Raw genomic sequence first — 27,834 nt, 5'->3', positions numbered from 1 at the left:
TAATGTGATGTATCACTTTGATTGATTGTGTTTGCTAAACCGTTCTTATATCCCAGGGATAAAACCTATTTGATCATGATGTATCATCTTTTTTAATGTTGGTCATATTTGATTGAGAATTTTTGAATCTATATATATTAGGATATAGGTCTATAGTTTTCTTGCAGTGTCTTTTTTTAATTGTTTTATTGATTTTAATTTATTGTGTTTACATAGATTCTAGTGTTGCCCCGAATGCATCCCCCCTCCCTCATATCCTCCTGAACAATCTCCCTTGTCCCCTCCCCATAGCGCCCTCCCCCCTTCCCTTCAGCTTTATCCCATCCTATCATCCCCCTTCCCTCTGTTCTCTTTTCCTCTGGTCCCTTTGATCTCTCCTCTGTCTCAATTCCATTCCTCAGTTCACATTGTTCATTGGATTCCTGAAATGAGTGAGGTCATATGATATTTTTCTTTTTCTGCCTGGCTTATTTCACTTAACATAATAAGTTTCCATGTTCATCCATGTTGTAGCAAAAGGTAATATTTCCTTCTTTTTCATGGCACCATAGTATTCCATTGTATATATGTACCACTGAAGGACACTTGGGCTGTTTCCAGTTCTTTGCTATTGTAAACAATGCTGCCATAAACATGGAGGTGCATTTCTCCTTTTGAAACAGTGCTATGGTGTTCATGGGGTATATTCCTAAAAGTGGGATAGCTGGGTCAAAAGGCAGTTCGATTTTTAATTTTTTGAGGAATCTCCACACTGTTTTCCACAGTGGCTGCACCAGTCTGCATTCCCACCAGCAGTGCAAAAGGGTTCCCTTTTCTCCACATCCTCGCCAGCATTTATTTTCTGTTGTTTTGTTGATGAGCGCCATTCTGACTGGTGTGAGGTGGTATCTCATTGTGGTTTTAATTTGCATTTCTCTAATGATTAGTAATGTTGATCATTGTTTCATATGCCTATTGGCCATCTGTATGTCCTCTTTGGAGAAGTGTCTATTCATTTCTTTTGCCCATTTTTGATTGGATTATTAGTCTTCCTGGTGTTGAGTTTTACAAGTTCTTTATACATTTTGGTTATTAACCCCTTATCAGATGTATTGTCGAATATGTTCTCCCATTGTGTAGTTTGTCTTTTTATTCTGTTCTTATTGTCTTTAGCTGTGCAAAAACTTTTTAGTTTGATATAGTCCCATTTGTTAGTCCTGTCTTTTATTTCCCTTGCCTGTGGAGATAAATCAGCAAATATATCGCTGCGAGAGATGTCAGAGACCTTACTGCCTATGTTTTCTTCTAAAATGCTTATCATTTCATAGTTTACATTTAAGTCTTTTATCCATTTTGAGTTTATTTTTATGAATGGTGTAAGTTGGTGGTCTAGTTTCATTTTTTTGCAGGTAGCTGTCCAATTTTCCCAACACCATTTGTTAAAGAGGCTGTCTTGACTACATTATATGCTCTTACCTTCTTTGTCAAATATCAGTTGTCCAAAAAGATGTGGGTTTATCTCTGGGTTCTCTGTTCTATTTTATTGATCTATATGCCTGTTCTTATGCCAGTACCAAGCTGTTTTGAGTACAATGGCCTTGTAGTATAACTTGATATCAGAAAGTGTGATACCTCCTGCTTTATTCTTCCTTTTCAAGATTGCTGAGACTATTTGTGTTCTTTTCTGGTTCTATATAAATTTTTGGAATATGTTTTCTATATCTTTGAAGTCTGTCATTGGTATTTTAATTGGTATTGCATTGAATTTATAAATTGCTTTGGGTAATATAGACATTTTAATGATATTTATTCTTCCTAACCATGAGCACGATATATGCTTCCACTTGTTTGTATCTTCCCTGATTTCTTTTATCAATATTTTATAATTTTTCGAGTACAAGTCCTTAATCTCCTTGGTTAAATTTATTCCTAGGTACTTTATTTTTTTGGTTGCAATAGTGAAGGGGATTGTTTCCTTAATTTCTCTTTCTGACAGTTCATTGTTGGTGTATAAAAATGCCTCTGATTTCTGAGTATTAAGTTTTATATCCTGCCATCATGCTGAATTGATTTATCAGGTCCAGTAGTTTTTTGACTGAGACTTCAGGATTTCTATATACAATATCATGTCATCTGCAAATAATGATAGTTTTACATCTTCTTTTCCAATTTGGATGCCTTTTATTTCTTTTTCTTGTCTGATTGCTGTGGCTAGGACTTCCAGGACTATGTTGAATAAGAGTAGTGAAAGGGCCCTGGCTGGTTGGCTCAGTGGTAGAGCGTCGGCCTGGCGTGCAGAAGTCTCAGGTTCGATTTCCGGCCAGGGCACACAGGAGAATCGCCCATCTGCTTCTCTACCCCTCCCCCTCTCCTTCCTCTCTGTCTCTCTCTTCCCCTCCCGCAGCTGAGGCTCCATTGGAGCAAAGATGGCCCGGGCGCTGGGGATGGCTCCTTGGCCTCTGCCCCAGGCGCTAGAGTGGCTCTGGTCGCAAAAAACGACACCCCGGAGGGGCAGAGCATTGCCCCCTGGTGGGCGTGCCGGGTGGATCCCGGTCAGGCGCATGCAGGAGTCTGTCTGACTGTCTCTCCCCGTTTCCAGCTTCAGAAAAATACAACAACAACAACAACAAAGAGTAGTGAAAGGGGGCACCTGTGCCTTGTTCCTGATCTTAAGGGGATTGCTTTTAATTTTTGCTCATTGAGTATGATGTTGGCTGTGGGTTTGTCATAGATGGCCTTTATCATGTTGAGGTATGTTCCCTGTATTCCCACTTTGCTGAGATTTTTGATCATGAATGGGTGCTGGATTTTGTCAAATGTTTTTTCTGCATCTATTGAAATTATCATGTGGTTTTTTTCTCCTTCCTTTTGTTTATGTGATGAATCACATTGATTGATTTGCAAATATTGTACCAGCCTTGCCTCCCCAGAATAAATCCCACTTGACCATGGTGTATGATTTTTTTCATATATTGCTGGATACGGTTTGTTAATATTTTGTTGAGGATTTTAGCATCTGGATTCATCGGGTATATTGGCCTATAATTTTCATTCTTTGTGTTGTATTTGCCTGGTTTTGGAATCAGAATTATGCTCACCTCATAAAAGGAGCTTGGAAGTCTTCCTTCCTCTTGAATGTTTTGAAATAGCTTGAGAAGAATAGGAGTTAGTTCTTCTTTGAATATTTGGTAGAATTCACTTGTGTAGCCATTGGACCCCGGGCTTTTATTTGTTGGGAGGTTTTTTTAAAGATTTTTTATTATTAATTTTAATGGGGTGACATTGATAAATCAGGGTACATATGTTCAGAGAAAACATCTCTAGGTTATTATGACATTTGATTATGCTGCATTCCCATCACCCAAAGTTTAATTGTCTTCTGTCACCTTCTAACTGGTTTTCTTTGTGCCCCTCCCCTCCCCTAACCTCCTCCCTCCCCTCCCCCACCCCTGTAACCACCACACTCTTGTCCATGTCTCTGAGTCTCATTTTTATGTGCCACCTATGTATGGAATCATATAGTTCTTCGTTTTTTCTGATTTATTTATTTTGCTCAGTATAATGTTATTAAGGGAGGTGTTGTTGTTGTGGGTTTTTGTTTTGTTTTTTTTTTTGTATTTTTCTGAAGCTGGAAACAGGGAGGCAGTCAGACAGACTCTCGCATGTGCCCGACCGGGATCTACCTGGCATGCCCACCAGGGGACGATGCTTTGCCCATCTGGGGCACTGCTCTGTTGCATCTAGAGCCATTCTAGTGCCTGAAGCAGAGGCCATAGTGCCATCCTCAGCGCCCAGGCCAACTTTGCTCCAATGGAGCCTTGGCTGTGGGAGGGGAAGTGAGAGACATAGAGGAAGGAGAGGAGGAGGGGTGGAAAAGCAGATGGGTGCTTCTCCTGTGTGCCCTTGCCAGGAATCGAACCTGGGCTCCTGCACGCCAGGCCGATGCTCTACCACTGAGCCAACCGGCCAGGGCCAAGGGAGTTTTTTGATAACTGTTCGATCTCATTTGTTGTAATTGGTTTGTTTAGGTTTTCTGATTCTTTCCGATTGATTTTTAAAATATTTTATGTTTCAAGGGATTTGTCCATTTCATCTAGGTTGTCTAATTTTTTGGCGTACAGTTCTTCATAGTATTTTCTTACAATCCTTTGTATTTCTGTTGTGTCAGTTGCTATTTCTCCACTCTCATTTCTAATTTTATTTATTTGAGTCTTCTCTCTTTTTCTTTTGGTGAGTCTGGTTAAAGGTTCATCAATCTTGTTTACCTTTTCAAAGAACCAGCTCCTTGTTTCATTGATCCTCTGTATTGTTTCTTTAGCTGCTATGTCATTTATTTCTGCTCTGATCTTTATTATTTCCTTCATTCTACTTCTGGGCTTTACTTGCTGTTCTTTTTCTAGTTCTTTTAGATGCAGGGTTAAGTTGTTTTTTTTGAGCTTTTTCTAGCTTCTTAAGGTATGCTTGTAATGGTATGAACTTTCCTCTCAGTACTGCTTTTACTGTGTCCCATAAATTTTGTGTTGTTGTATACTTATTGTCATTCATTTCTAGTAATTTTTTTTATTTCTTCTTTGATTTCATTGTTAACCCATTTGTTATTTAATAACATCCTATTTAGTTTTCAAGCGTTTGAGTATTTTTTAGTTTTTTTGTTGTGGTTGATTTCTAGTTTCATGCCATTGTGATCAAAGAAAATGCTTGATATGATTTCAATCTTCTTAAATTTGTTGAGACCACTTTTGTGTCCTATCTGTGGTCTATCCTAGAGAATGTACCATGAGCACTTGAAAAGAATGTATATTCTGCTGCTTTAGGGTGTAAGGTTCTGAAGATATCTATTAAATCCAGTTGATCTAGTGTGTCCTTTAAGTCTGCTGTTTTTTGTTAGTTTTCTTTCTTGAGGATCTATCTAGTGATGTTAGTGGGGTATTGAAATCCCCTACTATTATAGTATTGCTGTTGATCTCACCCTTTATATCCATCAAAGTCTGTCTTATATATTTAGGTGTTCCTATATTAGGTGCATAGATATTTCTAATGGTTATATCTTCCTGTTGGATTGCTCTCTTTATCACTAAGTAGTGACCTTCTTTATCTCTTACTATAGCCTTTGTCTTAAAGCCCATTTTGTCTGATATAAGTGTTGCTACCCCAGCTTTTTTCTCATTTCCATTTGCATGCAATATTTTTTTCATTTTTTTACCTTCAGTATGTGCATCTTTTGTTTTAAGGTGTGTCTCTTATAGACAGGATATATATGGGCTCCTCTTTCCTTATCGATGCAGCTATCCTATGTCTTTTGATTGGAACATTTAATCCATTTACATTTAAGGTTATTATTGACATGTAGTTGTTTATTGCCATTTTATTTTTTAAAGCTGTATTCCTCTTTTGCTATATTTCCCCCCCCCTTTGATCTGTTTACAACAGGCCCCTTAACATTTCTTGCAGCATTGATTTGGTTGTAATGAATTCCTTGAGGTTTTTTGTTTGTTTGTTTATTTGTTTGTTGTCTGGGAAGCTTTTTAATTCTCCTTCAATTTTAAACAATAGCCTTGCTGGATAAAGTAGTCTTGGTTGTGGGTTCTTTTTCTGTATTACTTGAACTATTTCTTGCCATTCCTTTCTGGCCTCAAGTGTTTCTGTTGAGAAGTTGGATGTCATCCTTATGGGAGCTCCTTTGTAGGTGATAGCCTTTTTTTCTCTAGCAGCTTTTAGTATTTTCTCTTTATCACTTAGCTTTGGTATTTTAATTATGATGTGTCTTAGTGTAGATTTCTGTGAGTTTCTCTTTAATGGAATTCTCTGTGCTTCTTGAACTTTTGAGACTTTTTCCTGCATTAATTTAGGGAAGTTTTCAGCTATGATTTGATTGAGCAAAGTCTCTATCCCTTGTTCTTTCTCTTATTCTTCAGGAACCCCTATGATGCAGATGTTATTTCTCTTCATGTTGTCACAGAGCTCTCTTAGAGTTTCCTTAGACTTTTTGAGTCTCTTTTCTTTTTTCTGCTCTGCTTCCATGCCTTCATTTACCTTGTCCTCTAACTTGCTGATTCGATCCTCAGCTTCATACATCCTACTTTTAACTCCTTCCATTGTGGTCTTCAGTTCGGATATCGTATTTGTCATTTCTGACTGATTCCTTTTTATTATTTCAATGTCATTTTTTGTACTTGCTATCTCTTTATTTAGTTGTTCGTTATGACCATCTATTGTTGTTCTAAGATCTTTGAGCGTCCTAGCAATCATTATTTTAAATTCTGCATCTGGTAATTTGGTTACATCTGAGTCATTCAAGTCCTTTTCTGGGAATTTCTCTTAATTCAATTGGGTTGCATTTCTCTGCCTTCCTATTTTGTCTGTGTATAAGAAGGGTTTGGCCACTGGAGTTTAATGGGTGTGGCCTCTGTGTTGCCTCGGTATGTTCTGTCTGCAGGCCCCCACCCCCTCTGCCTCTGCCTCGGGCATTTGGGCATGGGCTTTGCTGGTGCTGGCCCACTGCTGCTGTCACTGCAGTTTCCACCTCTCCTTCATGGGAGGAGTTGTATTCACGTGCCATGTATACAAGCCTCTGCCTTCACCCTGCCCCTGTGGGTGGGGATGTGCACTATGGTCGGCACCGTAGGCAGGGTTGAGCACCTTTGCTCATTCGTAGGTCTCTGCCTATTCCTGGGCTTTCACCCTGCCCCCATGGGCAGAGCTGTGCTGATGCGTTGGACCTCAAGCCCCAGCTCTGGGGGCCAGGCAGGGCTATGCGCCTGCCCTCAGCCATAGGTCTCCGCCTGTTCCCAGGCTCTCAACCCACCCCCACGGGCAGGATTGAAGGTGGGCATGCAGCCAGTCAGACCACTTTCATGCGCCCCTTCCACCGCTGCTGGGCAAGACTGAGCTCACACCGGAACTCAGTCATAGCTGGCCTGGCTTCCACTGCTGCTGACGGGATTGTACTTCTGCAATCCCTCAGCTGTGTGAGTGGGGGTGCTGCAGCTCAGATTGTATCACTCAATACTTTATTCCTTAAGGCTCCCTCCTTCTAAGCGACTCGGCTCTGAGTGCTGCGGAAGAGCTTCTTTGGCTGGTGTCCTGCTTCCCTTTGCTGGTATTGCTGGTTCCAGGGGAAATATTCACTTCCAGTATGGGGAGTGACTCAGCCCATGGGTTAAGGTGGCTGTCCCTCAAAGTGTTTCTGCCTGTTTCTCCTAGATTACACTCTCTTCCTGCTACTCTAGTCCTTTCCTATCTCCCCATCTGCCGGAGCCCCAGGTGAGTAGTTGTGAAAGAGGTTTTCTCTGCCATCTCTTTAAGAAGGATCCTGGGTCTTTGAAATCTGTCTCTTTCTCACAAACTGTATTCTGACTTGTTTCACAGCTAAATATTGTCCATATACTTCTTCTAGGTTCTGGGGCTGCAGGCTGGGGCTTTGTTCCTGGGGCTCAGGACCTTCCCTTCTCCATTAAACTCATTTCCCGCCACACAAGTCTCTCTGGGCTGCTGTTCACTCCCGGGAGCTGGGCAGCCCTATCTGTGTTTTCGCTTTTCCTACCAGTCCCAGTGTGGCTTCTTCGGTGTTCCTTGGTTAAAGCATCCTCTTAGTTTAGTCCAGTGTTGGTTTTTCCAAATGATGGTTCTTAAAATTAAGTTGTAATCCACTTTGGTTCAGGGAGGTGGAAGGTGGTACGTCTGTCTACTACATTGCCATCTTGCCGCGCCTCTTGCAGTGTTTTTATCTGACCTTGGTATCAGGGTAAGGGAACCTTGTAAAATGAGTTTAAGAGTTTGCTTCTCTTCAATTTTTGGAAATGTTTGAGAAGGATTGACATTAAATCTTTACATGTTTGGTAGAATTCACCAGTGAAAGTATCTGGTCCTCATTTTTTTGTATTGGGAGGTTTTTGATTACTGATTTAATCTCGTTATTCAGATTTTTCTATTTCTTCATGATTCAGTCTTGGTAAGTTGTATATTTCTCTGAATTTTTCAATTTATTCTAGGTTATCCGGTTCAATTGGTACATAATCATCTATAGCATTCTCATGACATTTTTTATTTCTATGGTATCAGTGTAATATCTCTTCTTTAATTTCTATTTTATTTATTTGAGTTCTCTCTTTTTTATGAGTTAGTCTAGCTAAAAGTTTGTCGGTTTAGTTTATATTTTTTTTAAAAATCAGTTCTTAGTTTCACTGATCTTTTATATTGTTTTTTCTGGTCTCTGTTTCATTTATTTCTGCTCTTATCTTTGTTATTTCCTTCCTTTCCTAACTTTGGTCATAGTTTATGCTTCTTTTTTGGTTCCTTTAGGGGTAAAGTGGAGTTGTTTATTTGAGATCTTTATTATGTATTGTGATATAATTGATGTATTCCTTGTTTCTTAACACAGATATGTATCTCTATATTCAGTAAAAAGGAAGAAAATCATTGATATTGTGGTACTTAAGTGCCAAGCCATACTCTTAACTTGTATTTATTGATGTTATGTTCACAACAACGTGATGAGGAAAATTCTATTTTTAACCCCATTATTATATGAGGAAGTAAAAGCACAGAGATAATTATAAACGTTTCCAACATTACAGAGCTAATAAGGTGTATACAGGCTGCAGAGACTATAGGCTTTTGCAATATTCCATAACTTTGCTATATGGTGGTTTTGTTTCTGTTTTTATTCTTTCTCTGACCCCTTGTTCAGAAGCATGTTCTTTAATCTCTGTATATATGTGTATTTTTGACCTTTCTTCCTGTAAATGATTTGTATTTTCATACCACTGAAGTTAGAAAAGATACTTAGAATGATTTCAAACTTTTAAAGTTTTCTAAAACTTGTTTTGTGACTTGTTTGTGATTTATTCTGGAGAATGTTCTGTGTGTGCTCACAAATAATGTGTATGCTATTCTTTTGGGATGAAATGTTCTGTATGTATCTTTTAGTTTCATTTGTTCTTCAGTATGATTCAAGTTCAAAGTTCCTTGTTGATTTTCTGTCTAAATGATCTATCCATTGTTGAGAAGCACCAAAGTTCTCTGGCTGAGACGGTAAGTGTTGTTGTTGTTTTTTTCTGTACCAGGCCAGTCTGTGAAGATTGGGAGAGGTGGCTGATTTGTCTAATGTGCAGACCCCAACACAAAGAATAAAGAAAAATGAAGAAATAAGGACATGTGCTCCAAATAAGATAAATCTCCAGAAACCAACCCTAATGAAATAGAGATACATGAATTCCCTGAAGAGAATTTTAAATAACATAAAGATGCTCACTGAAGTCAGGAGAGCAATGTATGAAAAAAATATGTATTTATGCATGTGTATGTATTTGTGTGTGCATGTGACTCCTACCAAAGACTCTGATTTTTAGTTGCTTAAGATTAACATAAATTCTGAACTAATATTTTTACAGCCTCTGTGGCATGATATATTCAGAGGTGGATTAAGGTCGGTTGAGGCCCTGGGCACAGAAGAAAATATTGGGTCCCTTTAAATAAAGAGACAGGGAAAATAAAAATACATATTAACTATATTTTTAAATAAAAATATTATGTATTATTAATGTTAAAATTGCACATATGAAACCAAACTTGGTGGTGTCATTAGAAAAAAGTATAAAGTTGAGGTTTTGCGGGGCCCTTCAGAATTTGGGGCCCAAGGCATGTGCCAGGTGTGCCCGCCATTAAATCCGCCTCTGGATATATTCAGTAAAAAGAAAGGCAAACATTAATATTGTGGTATTTAAGTGCCAAGCTTTGCTTTTTTCTTGTATTCACTGATGCGATACCTACAACAACTAATGAAAAAATTTTTATTATTAATCACATTTTAAAATTAAGACATGGGGCACAGAGAACATTATTAACCATCCCCAATATAACAGAGCTAATAAAGTATATGGAGGCTACAAAGGCTGTAGGCTTATTTGCAACATTTCACTACCTCATCAGGCTGCAGCAACAACTGATGGCTATGTGAAATTTATTTTTGATATGTGGTCCTCAGTTATTTTATAAAAAAAAGGTTGTTCTTTAATTCCCTGTGAAATATTTTATCTTATTTCACATTTTATTATAGTAGTTGTAAGAGCATGTGACTAGAAACATATTTTCTTTTTAATTTCTTGCTTACATATTTTCTAAGAAAACTTCAGCTTGTGAGTTAAGCTTAATCTTTGTCTTCGGTAGATTAAGTTTTCTTTCCCAGTTAGAATTTGTTCTTCATGAGGTCAGGATCTTTTACCCCTTTAATCTCCCAAAATTATGGTATGACTGTAGACTCATAAGAACAGAATAAGAAACATTGGTTTATTCATTGATACTTTTTATCCACAAGCCATGACTGACAGTCAGTTTTCTGTAATTTGCATAAAATCATATTCCTTTGGACAAGATTTATTGTCTATCATATGATAAGGAAGCAACCAGAATAAAATAAAGTTCTGCTGTGATTGAGGAACTTATGGAAAAATAGGAAAAAAACATATGTAAACAAATTTGGGTAGTGATGTAATATAGAGCAATTCTTAGGATTCAATAATTGTATGATGAATAAATAAATTAGCTTCAGTGGGGATGGAGTGTTATAATCCTGATTTTGGTTTTTTTTTGTTTTTTTTTAATAAATTTTTATTAATGTTAATGAGATGACATTAATAATTCAGGGTACATATATTCAAAGAAAACATGTCTAGGTTATCTTCTCATTAAATTATGTTGCATACCCCTCGCCCAGAGTCAGATTGTCCTCTGTCACCCTCTATCTAGTTTTCTCTGTGCCCCTCCCCCTCCCCCTAAATCTCTCCCTCCCTCCCTCCTGCGTCCTCCCTCCCCCCACCCCTGGTAACCACCACACTCTTGTCCATGTCTCTTAGTCTCGTTTTTATGTTCCACCAATGTATGGAATCATGTAGTTCTTGTTTTTTTCTGATTTACTTATTTCACTCCGTATAATGTTATCAAGATCCCACCATTTTGCTATAAATGATCTAATGTCATCATTTCTTATGGCTGAGTAGTATTCCATAGTGTATATGTGCCACATCTTCTTTATCCAATCTTCTATTGAAGGGCTTTTTGGTTGTTTCCATGTCTTGGCCACTGTGAACAGTGCTGCTATGAACATGGGGCTACATGTGTCTTTACGTATCAATGATTCTGAGGTTTTGGGGTATATACCCAGTAGAGGGATTGCTGGGTCATAAGGTAGTTCTATTTTCAGTTTTTTGAGGAACCACCATACTTTCCTCCATAGTGGTTGTACTACTTTACATTCCCACCAACAGTGTATGAGGGTTCCTTTTTCTCCACAGCCTCTCCAACATTTGTTATTACCCGTCTTGTTGATAATAGCTAATCTAACAGGGGTGAGGTGGTATCTCATTGTAGTTTTGATCTGCATTTCTCGAATAACTAATGAAGCTGAGCATCTTTTCATATATCTGTTGGCCATTTGTATTTCTTCCTGGGAGAAGTGTCTGTTCATGTCCTCTTCCCATTTTTTTATTGGATTGTTTGTTTGTTTGTTGTTGAGTTTTATGAGTTCTTTGTAAATTTTGGATATTAGGCCCTTATCTGAGCTGTCGTTTGAAAATATCATTTCCCATTTAGTTGGCTGTCTGTTTATTTTGATATCAGTTTCTCTTGCTGAGCAAAAACTTTTTATTCTGATGTAGTCCCATTCATTTATCTTTGCCTTCACTTCTCTTGCCATTGGAGTCAAGTTCATAAAATGTTCTTTAAAACCCAGGTCCATGATTTTAGTACCTATGTCTTCTTCTATGTACTTTATTGTTTCAGGTCTTATATTTAGGTCTTTGATCCATTTTGAATTAATTTTAGTACACGGGGACAGGCTGTAGTCGAGTTTCATTCTTTTGCATGTGGCTTTCCAGTTTTCCCAACACCATTTGTTGAAGAGGCTTTCTTTTCTCCATTGTGTGTTGTTGGCCCCTTTATCAAAGATTATTTGACCATATATATGTGGTTTTATTTCTGGGCTTTCTATTCTGTTCCATTGGTCTGAGTGTCTATTTTTCTGCCAATACCATGCAGTTTTGATTATTGTGGCCCTATAATATAGTTTAAAGTCAGGTATTGTAATGCCCCCAGCTTCATTCTTTTTCCTTAGGATTGCTTTGGCTATTCGGGGTTTTTTATAGTTCCATATAAATCTGATGATTTTTTGTTCCATTTCTTTAAAAAATGTCATAGGAATTTTGATGGGAATTGCATTAAATTTATATATTACTTTGGGTAATATGGCCATTTTAATTATATTTATTCTTCCTATCCAAGAACAAGGAATATTTTTCCATCTGATTGTGTCTTTTTCTATTTCTCTTAGCAATGCCTTGTAGTTTTCTTTATATAGGTCCTTTACATTCTTTGTTATGTTTATTCCTAGGTATTTTATTTTTTTTTGTTGCAATCGTGAAGGGGATTATTTTTTTGAGTTCGTTTTCTAATATTTCATTGTTGGCATATAGAAAGGCTATGGACTTCTGTATGTTAATTTTGTATCCTGCGACCTTACTGTATTGGTTTATTGTTTCTAGTAATCTTTTTGTGGAGTCCTTTGGGTTTTCGATGTATAGGATCATATCATCAGCAAAAAGTGATACCTTTACTTCTTCTTTTCCGATATGGATGCCTTTTATTTCTTTGTCTTGTCTGATTGCTCTGGCCAGAACTTCTAGCACCACGTTAAATAAGAGTGGAGAGAGTGGACACCCTTGTCGTGTTCCTGATTTAAGGTGGAAAGTCCTCAGTTTTACGCCATTTAATATGATGTTGGCTGATGGTTTATCATATATGGCCTTTATTATGTTGAGATATTTTCCTTGTATACACATTTTGTTGAGAGTCTTTATAATCCTGATTTTGGTAAGACATATCTGACTTATGCACTTTTAGAACTGAAAGAAACTTTTGGGGTTTATATTCTCTAATTCCTCATTTCATAGGTAAGAAACTAGAGTCATGGGATGTTGAATGAGATTTTCCTGTTAGTACAGGCTTGGCCATGAAGGAAAACAGTTGGGTAAAAAAAAAAAAAAAAAAAAAAGTCCCTATGAATAAGTTTAAACTCAAGAAGGCCTTATGAACACCATCTACTCAAAGACATTTAAAGGCAATAGAATCAGCTCTACTACCATCATTCACCCTCTCATCCCAGAGTTTGCCAAGATCTAGAGATGGGAGGGAGGAGAGTCATACTTGACAGTTTTTGGAGCATGCAGGGTGTCCAAAGAAAGGCTCGTATCTTCCCTCTCCAAGACTCAACTCCTAAATCTAAGTGCTGATAGTGATGGTTTTTTTCTAAGAGAATCACTTTTAATGTTTTAGGTAGTTAGCGAGAAGAGGAGACTGGGTTTTCTTTTCCTACTTACTCATCTGGAAGTCCTGGCACTGTAACCTAAGAGGAGTTATTAAGAGAGATTTGGGAGTAGTTTTACAGGCATTTCCTGGAGATTCATGGCATAGTGAATAGAATGATTGATTCCATTTTCTTTCCTAGAAATTTGAATATGAGAGTTAAACTACAGTGACTGAGGCAAGCAAGACTTTAAGAGATCATGGTATAGGAGGACTTTGAAAAAATATTGAGGCATCTTCATCCCATTCCAGTTTTCTGTAGTCCTTGGAGAAGGGGATAAGAACATTTCCTACATCTCTAAGAGGAACTCTCAGTTTTCTCAAGCCACTGGCTGGACAAGCCTTGTGATACTCAGCCCAGAGAAGGGATTAGAAGTATAGAGTATTGGAAGGTAATCAGAGAGAGATAATATATTACTTCTCTGTAGGGGTCCTCAGTGCTAGAGTGATTGATACAGAGTAAAGCTGATACCCAACCTGATTATCATCCACACCACCTACATATCAGTAGCCATAAGCAGAAGCAAAACCAAATTAGAGGCCTTGTCTAGTTTGCTCAGTGGATAAAGCATCAACCGGGCATGCAGACGTCCTGGGTTAACTCCCCAGTCAGGGTACACATGAGAAGCAACCATCTGCTTCTCTTCCCCTTCCTCTCCTCCTTCTCTCTCTCTTCTCTTCCCACAGCCAGTGGCTCAATTGGTCTGAGTGTTGCCCCAGGGGCTGAGGATAACTTGGTTGGTCCGATCATCAGCCCCAGACAGGTTGTTGGATGGATCCCAGTTGGGGCGCATGCGAGAGTCTGTCTCACTATCTCCTCTCCTCTCACTGGGAAAAAAGAAAAAGGAAAAAAAAATCAGAATAAGACATAGGACTCCAACATCCAAAAGTTATGTATGAGCATTTATATGCTGCCGATTTTCCTCCCTGTTCCCAAACCTGGAGGAGCTACATGTGTAAGGGCGAGGTAGAAGGAATATCCCGACCCAGACTCCACCAACACACACACACAAACACACAATCACACATATACACACATGCACAGTGCTACACTGAGGGAAGGGGGAATGATGAAGGGTACAGACCGCAATCCTTACCACTCCAGTCCCTGTGACACACAAACTAAGTGTTAACTGTAATATCTTTAAAATAATAAATGTTAAATTAGAGTTTTAAATAGGAAAAACATTTAATATCCAAAAAGAAAGGGTTTGCCCAACTTTATAATAAGGGAGAAATTGAGAATTTATTGTCTCTTTTAATTACTTTCAACTATTTCAGGTTCATACTTTAACCAGTTCACTGTGGTGTACCAAGGTAGGACTTAGGGGACAGGGGAGATTCTACTCTGACAGGTAAAACTTATTTTATCACTAACATTTAAAAAAAATTACTGAGCCCACACTGATAATCAAAGCATGCAAACTTTTAGTTGACTTCATTGTTGTTTTTAATTTCTCCAGAGATAATACACTTGGAGCAATCCCTACCAAACCTCCCTTGTTATATAACTGCCAATTAAAACTCACCAGAAAGATATTTACCCTGTCTCAGTGATTTTTCCAAACAAACAAAACTTCTTTTCCTGGAGGGGGAAAATTATTGAGAGGTACAGTATTTCGCAGACATTTAATAATCAATCTCTGGCTTTGATTTTAAATGATTTATAGTTTTCTTTAAATCGGGTTTAAGTTTAGGTTGATAGGGTAAATCATTGGGATCCTTTGGGTAGCAGACATGGAGAAAGAGTGATGAGCACAAGAAGCTTATTGTGGAATAATGCCTGAGGAAGATAAAAGGGGAAAGAAGGCCTTAGTCTACAATGCAGATATGACAGAATCTCAACAAACCCAGTAGGGAGCTGGAGAACAAAGATTTCTTGTTAGAGAATCCTTATACTTGGCAGGAATGGTCAGGATTTACTAATATGATTCTGCACAGACGATGACTGGGGAATGCCCAGGAAGAGCATGGCATCTTCTGGAAAGATGTCACAGTCGGTTTGGACTTCTATAAGAAATATACCATATACCCGTGGTCGTGAGCCACATGTGGCTCTTTGGCCCCTTGAGTGTGGCTCTTCCACAAAATACTACATGCAGGTGCTACCTCAATAAGGAATGTACCTACCTATATAGTTTAAGTTTAAAAAATTTGGCTCTCAAAAGAAATTTCAATCGTTGTACTGTTGATATTTGTCTCCGTTGACTAATGAGTTTTCTGACCACTGAATAGACTAAGTGGCTTAAACAACAAACATTTATTTCCCACAGTTCTGGAGACTAGGAAGTCCAAGATCAAGATGTTGGCAGATTTAGTGTGTGGTAAAGGCCTGCTTCCTCATTTGAAGATGGCTGTTTTCTCCTTGTATCCTCAGGTGGTGGAGAATAGAGAGAGAGGAAATGATTTCTCAGGTCTCTTCGTATAAGGGCACTAATCCCATTCATGTGGGCTCTTCCTTCATGGCCTAATCACCTCCAGAAGACCCCCACCTCCTAATTCCATCACATTTCAACAAGGATTTCAACATAGGAGTTTTAAGAGGACACACAAGCATTAAGCCCATAACACCTGAGGGGAACGCTGAAGGTAATGCAGCTGGAGGCTCTCAGACAGCTGCACCCCTTACCGAACAGCAAATTATTTCTTGAGAAGAGATCTAAGCAGGCATATCCCTGGCTCCCTCACCTGATCACACAAATGTCTGCATCCTTAGCTTTTCTTGTATAAGTGTAACAAGTGTTTTACAATGCCTCATTAGATACTCACCAACCACTATGTGGATACCTAGTATGTCAAGCTGTTAAGAAGAGTCCATTTAGTAAACACAGAACTGAAATGTGTGACTTGATTCAATTCTGTGTCTCATTTCAGCTCCCCTGAAAAAAAAAGACTATCTTTAATTTATATTTATATCTTTTCATTTCCTTCTCAGCCCACAGACACAAAAAATATAGGACCTGGTAGGGTCAGTGTTGTGTTTAATAGAATGACTAATTACACAATGTTTTACTTTCTTCCCTTCCCTTCCCTGTCAATGCAAACAGTCTTTGTGTAACTTCCTATTGCTAATGGTTCTGACTCTGGTTTTGAATTAAATTAATTCTGTTGTCTTCTTTGTAATAGAAACATTAAAATCCCCAATAATAAGAGATAATAGAAGAAATAATGTAATGAAGAAATGCAATATTAAAAAGAAAATTGAACTAGGGCCTTCTACTCCAGTGACATTTCCAGAAAGATAATCTTTTCTCTAGTACCCTAGATTGAGGGATTGAAGCATTCATATATATCAGCACAAATTTAGGAAAAGAGGAAGGGAAGGAAAGGAAGAAAGGAAGGAGAGAGAAAGGCTGTAGGAATTAATTCTTTTTTAAAATTCTATCAAGATACCTTATACTTTATTTTTTCAATTTATTTTTAATTTATTCGGATGACATAGTTTACCAAACCATACAGGTTTCAAGTATACAAGTCAGCATAACACCACCTACACACCAAAATGTGAAGTTTGGGAGGCTGCTCTGAGTAAATTTAATAACAATTCTTATTTTGTCAGTGGACTGAGAATAACTTTACTTCTAGGGTCAGGACATCTAAATACAATAGGGATGTCCGGCTGGTAATGGGGGTGTCAGGAAGCCTTAGTAGCTGCCCAGGAAGGACCAATCCTTTGCAAATAATCACTGTCAGTTTGTAGGACCCCCTGGTGGTCAACCACAGGGCAAGTCTAGCAAGTCATGAGACTGACATTAAGCCCAAATAAGTGGTGTGGCTTTATTTGCAAAGGTATCCACTGATGGATGCCTCTCATTGCTAGGAAACAGCCATTGATTCATGACTTCCTGAAAGTACCTGGGGAGAGCTGCAAATGGGGAGGCTAGCAGAAAGCCACAGGGGGACTTCCTGGAAGGTTCTTTGATGCAACTGATTATGATGTACTGCTGGATAATTTACTTGTTTCAAGTACATGATTAATAGAATTATCATTCATAATTAGGAAATACCCAGAGTAAAAAACACAAATGGTATTCTGACTAGCTGTCAGTAATTGTCAGGATCATACTACTAATGCCCAGGAAAAGCAAAGATTCTGGCATTTTTTTTTTACTTTATTAAGAATGCCATTTCCTGGACCTGGCCCATTGGTTCAGTGGATAGAACATCAGCCCAGCGTGTGGAAGTCTCAGGTTCTATCCCCGGTCAGGGCACACATGAGAAATGACCATCTGCTTCACTTCCCCTCCCTCTCATTCTTCTCTCTTTCTTCCCCTCTTGTAGCAAATGGCTTGGTTGGTATGAACATTAAACTCAGGCACTAAGGATAGCTCAGTTGATTTAAGCATCAGCCCTAGACTGGGGGTTGCTGGGTAGATCCCGATCAGGGCGCATGCAGGTGTCTGTCTCTATTTCCCCTCTTCTCACTTAAAAATAAATAAAGCCATTTCCTAATAACAACCTGGAGATTACTTCACCTCAAAAAAACCATTCCTCATGGCATCCATTGCAAAGTAAGGTACCAAAGGCTACAGAATTAATATTTTAGGAAGCTTAAAGAATATTTTATTAATTTGGGCTAGGCATGCAGAGACATTTTGTAGATGGGATTTCTATGTTTGTATGATTAGCATCAACTCAGGATGGCTGATAGCATTGTATTGTAAATGAAGAGGGGAAGATTTGGATTCTCTGACCTTCCCCCACACCTATAAGGAAGCAAGTGAATAGCTAGCCAGGTGCAGAAAGAGAAAGATTAAATTAAACCTTTTCTTATATTGATGGGCCATTTACAGGCATTTGTCCCCATGGAAACTATCCCTCCCATCCTGAAAGCGTGTAGTTAATGTATATATCTCTGAACAAAAGAATGGCAGGTGAACACTAGAAAATATAGGAATATCTCTTAGTATGTAGAGTGACATTTTTACTATTATGTTACCTTGTAAGTTTCAATGTGTAGAAACGTTTTTTATGAATCCTGTAGACAAATGTTACAAACTTGCTAATGATTGTGTCCCATCGCCCCTCCCTTCATCCTTTTCCCAAATGTGTATAGGTAAAAACAAAGGTTTAATCTTATGCCGTGATGTCAGGCTTTTTCCCCATCCATGTATAATTAAGGGTATATAACCAGCCCCTAGAATATTAGTCAGACACACAATTTGGGACTGCTGCCCCATGTACACTATATGCGGCCGGCATATTTAATAAATTTCCTCCTTTAATAAAACTCTTCAAAACTCATCTGGACTTGGTGTCTCTACAAAAACCCGTGGAATTGAGGATTTACCATAAGAGGAGGCCTGTAAGATATTGTTGCTAAATTAATTTGCACAAAGGAACCTACTATTTCTTATTTAATTTTTGAAATTAAACAGGGATGAGAGGAAGGGCCTTTCTAGTAGAAGCCTTTGTAAACAATATCCTCCTTCTCTTCTTCCTCTTCATCCCTTCCAATCACATGTACTGCTTAAGGAGACACAATCTGTTAGAGGTATAGAATATTGTTAGCTACTAGCTTGGCTTCTAATGAGAAAGCATTGTAAGACCAATCAACTCAGGTTTTATGAAATGGCTTTTCTTCTTCTGGCAATAGTGAAAAATTCTTAGCATCTTCTGCTGTAGAAACTGCTTCATCTTTGGGGTTTTTTTTTTTTTTGGTTTGGTTTTCTTTGCTCCAACTAATGAAAATATTGTCATATTCACTGTGTCAGAGTATTGAAAATGGCAATGAAAGATCCTAGTCTGAGTAAAGGACCATTTATAGATATTCTCCAGTACATTAAAGCAATCAATAAAGGGTAAGCATAAGCTCCCCTGTGTAAGTGTGTAAAGAAATTAAATAGGGATGAGAGAAAGGCAGATAACAGTCCTCAGTTACCTTGTCCTTGTGTATGTGCTCTATAGAATTCTCAAAAGAATGTATGGCAATCATGCTGGATGTACAATTTGAAGTTTTTGCAGGTCTGGGAACAAGAAAAGGAGGAGGTAGAGAGTGCATTGGTATGCAGCAGTTCAAAGTAAGCTAAAATGCAAAAAGCTAAATGTGCTAATTCAGGACATAGGAAGAGATAGCACAAATTTTGTACAAAGCTCATAAAAAATGCTTATACTTCGTTTTTGTCTCAGAGAACCTAAAACTATAGTTTAATTCCATAATGTTATCCCAAAGTAGTTCACTTTTTTTCACGTCAAACTAAAACAGACACAAAATCAAAAGTTATAAATGTTAAATTAAGTAAGATAGCTTGTTCCTACCAAGGCTTGGGCAGAATATATTTGTCATTTTAATGTGTCCAGATGCTCGCTACTCAAAGTATGTTCCATGGTCCAGCATCACCAGGGAACTTCTTAGAATTGCAAAATCCTGGGCCCCACCACAGGACTACTGAATCAGAATCTGCATATTAACAAGATACCCAGGGAATTCTGTGCACAATTGCAGTTTGGAAAATCCCTATTTAAGGCACTTGCTAATGTGACTTCTGTAGTTTAGAAGGAGTGAAGATGCATACTGTTTTCTGTGACCCTGCCTTTATTTCTATTTTGTTCCTCAGTTTATTGTGTTCATTAGATTCTAGATATGAGTGAGATCATATGGTATTTGTCTTTCACTGCCTAGCTTATTTCACTTAGCATAATAATCTCCAAGTCTAACTATGACTTTGCCAAAGGTAGGATTTACCTTTTTTATTTTTTACAGCCAAGTAATATTGCATTGTGTAAATATACCACAGATGTACCACAGCTTTTTTATTTACTCATCTACTGATGGGCACTTGGGCTGCTTCCAAATCTTAGTTATTGTTAATAGTGCTGCAATGAATGTTCTTTCAAATCAATGTTTTGAGTTTATTTGGATATTTTCCCAGTAGTAGGATTGCTGGGTCATAAGGCAGTTCCATTTTTAATTGTTTGAGAAAACTCCATACTGTTTTCCACAGCAGCTGTACCAATCTGCCTTCCCATCAACATACTCTCTCCTATTTTTTTCTTCATAATGAACCTGATTTGATAAATGACTTTATTAGACATTAATATTTAATGGGTGTTTAATCTCAAAATATAGACTCTCTAAAGATCATATGTATTTCCATGCTTGTACTAAAATTACAGAAGGATTCTTCTGTTTTAAAGCAAGTTTAGTTGCCAATATGAATTATAAGTGAATTTTGATAGATAAGAGAAATCTTCTGAAATGTCCCATAAATTACATCACTTAGGAAGTTATATGTGTTAATTTTTATAAAGAAACATTATTGTAATATAAAAGAAGACTCATATCATCAAGATTATTCATAGAAAATATAACTGAGAGAGCAAATAGAGAATAGTAAAACCATAGAATAGCAACAGGATAATTAAAATCTATAATAAATGGAGGCTTGAGAAAAGTATGGACAAGAATAAATCACTACTGAATTATATACTGCTCACAAAAATTAGGGATATTTCAAAAATAAATATGAAGCAATAAAATATCCCATAATTTTTGTGAGCAGTAAATAGAACATGAAAAGAGATGAGATGATGTTATACTAGATCACAGAAAAGAAACACTCCATCTCATGTTACTTGAGGGTTTTTTGTCTATAAAGTAAAATGGCTTTAAAAAAGAAAATTGAAGAACAAACATAAATTAAAAAGAAATTCTAGACCACCAGTTGGTGAAGTGTTTGAAGGAGAACAGTGTCCAACTGAGGAAGAAAGTGTTTTTTAGAGTAGTAGATGGTTCTTTTCTGTTTCTTTGATGTGAAGTGAGATCTGGGTGGACAACCTGCCCTTTCTTTTCCTGGTGTTCTGCCAAGTTGTCAGATTCAAAATGCACCCAAACACTGTGAGAATTATTTCAAAAATCAAATTTACTTACAAGATGTTTTGCTCAAGTAATAATATATATATATATTTATAATATATCTTAAATATATATAAAATATAATATATAATATATTTATCAGAAAAAAGTTTTAATATTCTCTGAAGAATCAGGAAGATGTGGACATTTGCCAGAATGCTGGATATGCATACATATATTTTCATTTTTCTGTTTGGGAAAAAGAATATATTTTATCATCTACAGTCCTGTTGAAGTAGTATCATTAGAAAGTCAGCCATTATTATGGATAAATAATAAAACTTTTAAATACTTTTTTAAAACTTTTAAATACTTTTAAAAGTATTTATCCTTCTAATCAGAAGGATCTTATATAGATTTATTAAGAATAAATTATGAAAAGTCAAATTTATTTTTTAAAGAAAAACTAAGTGAAACAAATGCAGAATATATGATATAGCTGTGTTTTAGGAATGTATTAGAATGTCCTATTTCTAGAGGGAAAAAAACATAGGAAAGCTATAGTTGAATAATCATGTATTTAACTGATTTTGTAACTGGCTTGTTTATTGTGACTAAAACATTGCTTATAAATGATGTGGTATGGCTATAGGAGTTATCCATCATGGGATCATTTCCACAGGTCAATGTCTTTAACCGTACCCTCTTCATTTATGTTATTACTTTGGGTGAAGTCTTAAAAAGTTTCATACTTCTATGTATACATCATAATAATTGCTATGAAATCACCTATGTTCAATGGCAGAAGAGAAATACAAAAAAAAAACCCTTGGTAGTTGGCAAGGTGAAATGAACCTAAACATCATCATATTTGCATTTATTTATTTAAAAAATTAATTTACTTTCCAATTGCAGTTGACATACTATATTGTATTAGCTTCAGGTGTACAACATAGTGATTAAATATTCATGTAACTTACAAAGTGACCACCCAATAAATCTATTATTCATCTGATACAACACATTGTTATTACAGTATTGTTGACAATATTTCCCATGGTTTATTGGTAAAAATCCAATCTTTTTTTTTTAATAATTTTATTTTTTTAATGGGGCGACATCAATAAATCAGGATACATATATTCAAAGATAACAAGTCCAGGTTATCTTGTCGTTCAATTATGTAGCATACCCATCACCCAAAGTCAGATTGTCCTCTGTCACCTTCTATCTAGTAAAAATCCAATCTTTAGAGGTGTGAGTCAGTGAACAACAGTCACCATATAGCTCCTATGTGCTAGTATTGTATAATGTGACAGCATGTGTTGATGTTTGTGGACACCTAGTTGTGTATTACAAGATATGTGTAGATTAAGTAAATGGTAATTTCTGAAGTCTAGGAACTTTCTTTAAAGACATATGACAAAAATTTTAGAAAAGTGTTGAAGGGTTGGGGGGGCATGCCTAGGAAAAGATATAAGGAAAAATTGCACTGATAGTCAAAGAGATTTGGGTTCACGCATCAGATTTTATTTATGTTTTACACAAATCACTTAAAAAAATGCAGAATAGAGGTAAAACAACTCTAAAGAGTCCATCTTGGGGGCAATTTTGCAAATATTTACTGCCATGTAAATGTTTTCCTAACACATCAGGTTCTCAGCAGGTAACAGAGGCATTTCTGTTGTAGAAAAAGCTCAGAATTTGGCACCAACATGCACAGTCTGTCACTTCTCAGCTGTAGTGCTTCAATTAGTTAGAGGCTTTCAACCTGCTTTCTCAACTGTGAAATAAAATTTATAGAGCATTTCGTTTGGGATAGGTTTTATATGTATCTCATTTATTTTTACAACAATTTGGTGAGAAATAACAATGATCAGTATTCAGAAAGGAATCTTGAATTCTTAAGCAATCACTGAAAATTGAAAAAGAAGACATAAAGGCAAGGTTTGTGACTGCTCTAAGGCACCATACAGATGAACTATTTATTGTAGGAAGCTTTTTGACTCAATAAATGCACGTGAAAGGCTTCAGAAGGCAATATTTCATCTGGGCAATTCTTTTTCTGTGAAAGCTGCAGATTCCCTCAGTTCCTCCTCATTGACTGACAAGGGCGAGTTTCATGAACTTCACATTTATGTTAGGCCATAAGACGCAATCACCCCAGCCCAGACCAACTGAATATTGAGACCAAGAATGCAGTTGAAATCCAGACACTTCTGAAGCAAATTGCAACTGAGAGTTGGGACCTGGGAGAGAGATGTCAATATGCATAAGAGTGGATATAATAACGGGTACCTACTTTTACTAATCTTATCAGAATGATCACTTCATAAGGTATATTAATATCTAATTACTGTGTTGTACATCAGAACCTAATATAATATTGTATGCCAACTACAGTTGAAAAAATTTTTAATTAGTTTTAAAAAAAGAGTACATACTTTGGAATAAGAGAGACTTGAGATTAGGTCCTTTCTGGTCGGCCACATACTTGATTCCTAGTTGGGCAAGCACATAACCCTTTTGGGTCTTATTTCTTCCTTTTGCTAAATAAGGTCAATAATAATTACTTTCGATCAAAGTTGTTAGAACTAGAATAAAGGATTAATGTAAAGCTTTTAGCATAGTGTTTAGCATTAGTTTGTGTTCATTTACATGCGTATTAGTTTAAGAGTTAAGTTAAAAAAATATGAAGTCTCCACTTCTGGAGTTGTCTGGATTCAAGGCTAATCTTGGCCCAGGAGAGATCATTCCAGACAATTCTGAAGTGAAGAGGTCCACTAATAACCTGTGGGTCCCTCTTCAATTATTTATCTTTTAATACTTCAGAGAGGCATGTAATGCATACAATAAGAATTGTATAAGGATAGGCCCTGGCTGGTTTGCTCAGTGCTAGAGCGTCAGCCCTGTGTATGGATGTCCCAGGTTTGCTTCCCAGTCAGGGCACACAGTAGAAGGGCCCATCTGCTTCTCCACCCCTCGCTGCCCCCCCTTTCCCTCCTGCAGCCATGGCTTGATTGCAATGAGTTGGTCCTGGCTGCCGAGGATGGCTCCATGGCCTCTGCTTTAGGCACTAAGAAGAGCTCAGTTGCTGAGCAACACCCCAGATAGGTAGAGCAGTGCCCTCTAGTGCGATTTCCAGGTAAATCCCAGTTAGGGCACTTGCGGGAGTCTGTCTCTGCTTCCCCTCCTCTCACTGAATCAAAAAACCCAAACAAAACAAAACCACAATTGTATAAGGATAGACTTGATTGCCCTGAGAAGCAGTGCTTTCCTCTGGTAATTGCTGGAGCATAGCGTGGTGAAAGCCAGATAGTGGTTACAAGAAAAGCAAGGACTAACAACATGGCTTAATGAACAGACGTTAAGGGATATTCCAACTCTGAGAATTAAATATTTCTGAAGCGCCCTCCATGAGTGGATCATTATTTCCAGCTTTGTAGTGGATGCAAATTAACACAGAGATCTTTAAGTCTCTCTCGATTATGCTGTTCCATCACATACTATGTCAGCTTGACCTGCAGAAGATGTCAGGAATCTGACCAACACTCAACGTCCCTACCTTCACTAGCCTGGTCTAAGCTCACCTCTGGTCTGAATTCCTGTCCCTGACAGAACTCCACACTTCTTCTCTGCCCACTTCAGACTCACCTCAACAAGACAACTTCCTTGTTATCCTCAGACATGCTGGGCAAGCTCCAACTCAGGACCATTGCTTTTGCTGTTGCTTTTCTTGAAATGCCCCTCAGCCAGATTTCAGCCTGGCTCCTTAGCTCCTACACATCCTTACTCAAATTCCCTTCTTGGTGAGGCCTTCCCTGGACACGTGAACTAGAAGTTGACTCTCTATACTGATATTTTACACCTCCCTCTTTATTTCCTTCTCTTTAGCATTTATCACTACCTAATATTACACATGCATTATTTTAAAATCTTATTTGTGTGTCTCCCCACCAACCTGTAAGCCCCATAATTTTTAACAGTTCTCTTCTGTATTCGCAGTGCTTAGAACAGTGCCCGGCACAGAGTTGGCTATCTATACACGTTTGTGGGAGGAATAGAAGAAAGGATAATAAACCATAATAGGACCAGACATATTTAATAAGCACTCATTGGGGACCTAGTACAGTGCTAAGCACTTGCATACTGATGTGTCCCTGAGTTCTTGTGACAATGGAGCTGCAGATAACGTGAAGAAATCAAAGTTCAGCCTGATCAGGCAGTTTGACAGTGAATAGAGCATCGGCTTGGGACACTGAGGACCCAGGTTTGAAACCCCAAAGTAGCGGGCTTGAGCGCAGCCTCACCAGCTTGAGCACAGGGTCGCTGGCTTGAGCGGGGGGTCACTGGCTCGGCTCGAGCCCCCCAGTCAAGGCACATATGAGAAAGCAATCAAACAACTAAAGTGCCTCTTCTCATCTCCCTTCCTGTCTGTCTGTCCCTATCTGTTCCTCTCTCTGTCTCTCTGGCTAAAAAAAAACAAAAACAAAACAAAACAAACAAACAAAAAAAAAAACAAGGTTCAGAGAAGGACAGAAGTCAGGTAAATTGTCTGAAACTGGTCAAAGATTTCTCAGCTGGTTGGTGCTGGGTCAGGATAAGATTCAAGGCTTCAGAGCTCCACCATGCTAGCTCGCTAAATCAAAGCATGTTCCACCTTAATGTTCTCATCATTCTCAGCTTAAACAGAGGGATAAAGGACAAGCCTCCCAAGGAGAAGAAGCCTGTTGACTATAATTATTTTACAGAAGGAAGAATTTAAGGCATATGGTAGATGGATTTGGTAGACTTTACTTGGTGATACATTTCAGAAGGGTAATACCTTTGGGTTGGTTGCCATGGTAACAGAAAACAGCTCATTATAAGCTTATTTCCTATGTTGCAATGATCCCTCCTATTTAGTTTCAGTTGGGAACAAACCCAGTCATTTCTTATGATGTGGTTGTCATCAGTGCTCCTAATTCATTCTATTTTTTTTTCTATTTTTCACTGTAACTTGATGTGGGGTGGTGAAAGCAAGTTGCAGTGTATAGCTGATGTTTTATGGAACGGTATGCCCAAAACCTATGTAATCAAAAAAAAGTAAGTTAGTTAATCACAACTTCATTGAAAATTATTTTTTTAACTATTGATATAGAATTTGCATGCTATAAAATACATCACTTTAAAGTATACAATTGAGAAAAATTTTGCATATTCAAAGCATTGTAAAATATTCTGCAATCATCACCCATATCTAATTCCAGAGCATTTTCACCACCCCAATGAGAAATTCTACACTCATTAGCAGCCAGGCTACTTCTCACAGCCCCTGGCAGCCATGAGTGTACTTTCTGTATCTATGGTTTCTGTATTCGGAAAGGAAATAGTTTCCTGCTGAACCCTTGGATCATTCTCCAGTTTTCAATTTCTGTAGTTATTTCCTGTATTGCACTATATAGACACACACTATTTGGCAAAATACGTGGTACTATTTGTTATTTTCTATGATACAAGTTTGGTTTTACATTAAGAAAATTATTCATTCTTATTTAGCCAGCAGCCTGTGTTGAAAATTTGTTTATGGTTATTTTACTTTAATGTTACTATGATAAACAACCATGTAGCTAAAGTTTGTATGCATTCATTATCTACTGACAATGCCGGATTTCATATTCCTTAATCAAAGAGCCCATATATTTTTAAGATTTTTGATATTACATTTTTGAATTGTCAGAGAATTTACACCAATGTTCAGCAAATAAGACGTTTCATCATCTATCTCATTCATCATCCATCAAAAGGGTGCAATAAAATACTTGGAATTTTATATGCAAATATAGTCTATTGTTATATTACTCTGCCTCATTTTTAAGTAAGATTGAATATATCTTCATATGCTGATTGAGCATATTCTGTCAGGAATTGGGATATTTTGCCTTTCTGTTTTCCTAATGGATATTAAAAATATTGAATACTGAACTTTTTCTAGGCTATTATTCTGTCTTCTTTAGAAACATCAAAGAATCAATATGCTAAGAGTTGATTGGCTGCCTTTCTAGGGATTGTCAGTGAGTTGTTCACAGGACAGGGTATGTATAGTATGTATGAAGCACATGCCAACAATTCCAGATCTGGAAAGGAAATGCTTTTTAATAGTACAAAGCAAAGTAATATCCAATTTCTTTTTAAAATTCTACTTATTGACATTTCTCTATTTTTGAAGCTTAATGCAGGCAGATGCTCATAGTCCTCAGTGCCCACATACTTTCTGTTCTGCATCCAGCCTCAATTTACTGAGAGTCCTCTGTTTTGAGTACCATCTTCATTGAATTTTTCTCTTCTTTTATTTTTCTCATTTAGAAATTTAATTTAATGGGGTAACATTGATCGATAAGAGTATATGGGTTTCAGGTAAACATTTCTATAGCATTTGAACTGTTGATTGTGTTGTGTGCCCATCACCCAGAGTCAAATCATTTCATATCATCATATATTTGTCCCTTATTACTCATCATACTCCACCACTCTCCCCCACATTCACCTCCCACTAGTAACACTTCACTTTTATCTATGTCCACGAGGTCAGTATTATATCCCACCTATGTGTGAAATCATATACTTTTTGGCTTTTTCTGATTTTCTTATTTCACTCAGTATAATGTTCTCAAGGTCTATCCATGTTGTTGTAAATGGCAATATGTCATCATTTATTATGGCTG

The sequence above is a fragment of the Saccopteryx bilineata genome, chromosome X (assembly GCF_036850765.1).
Source record: "Saccopteryx bilineata isolate mSacBil1 chromosome X, mSacBil1_pri_phased_curated, whole genome shotgun sequence".
In the NCBI taxonomy this organism is placed as follows: domain Eukaryota; kingdom Metazoa; phylum Chordata; class Mammalia; order Chiroptera; family Emballonuridae; genus Saccopteryx; species Saccopteryx bilineata.
This window is presented reverse-complemented; position numbering follows the sequence as displayed.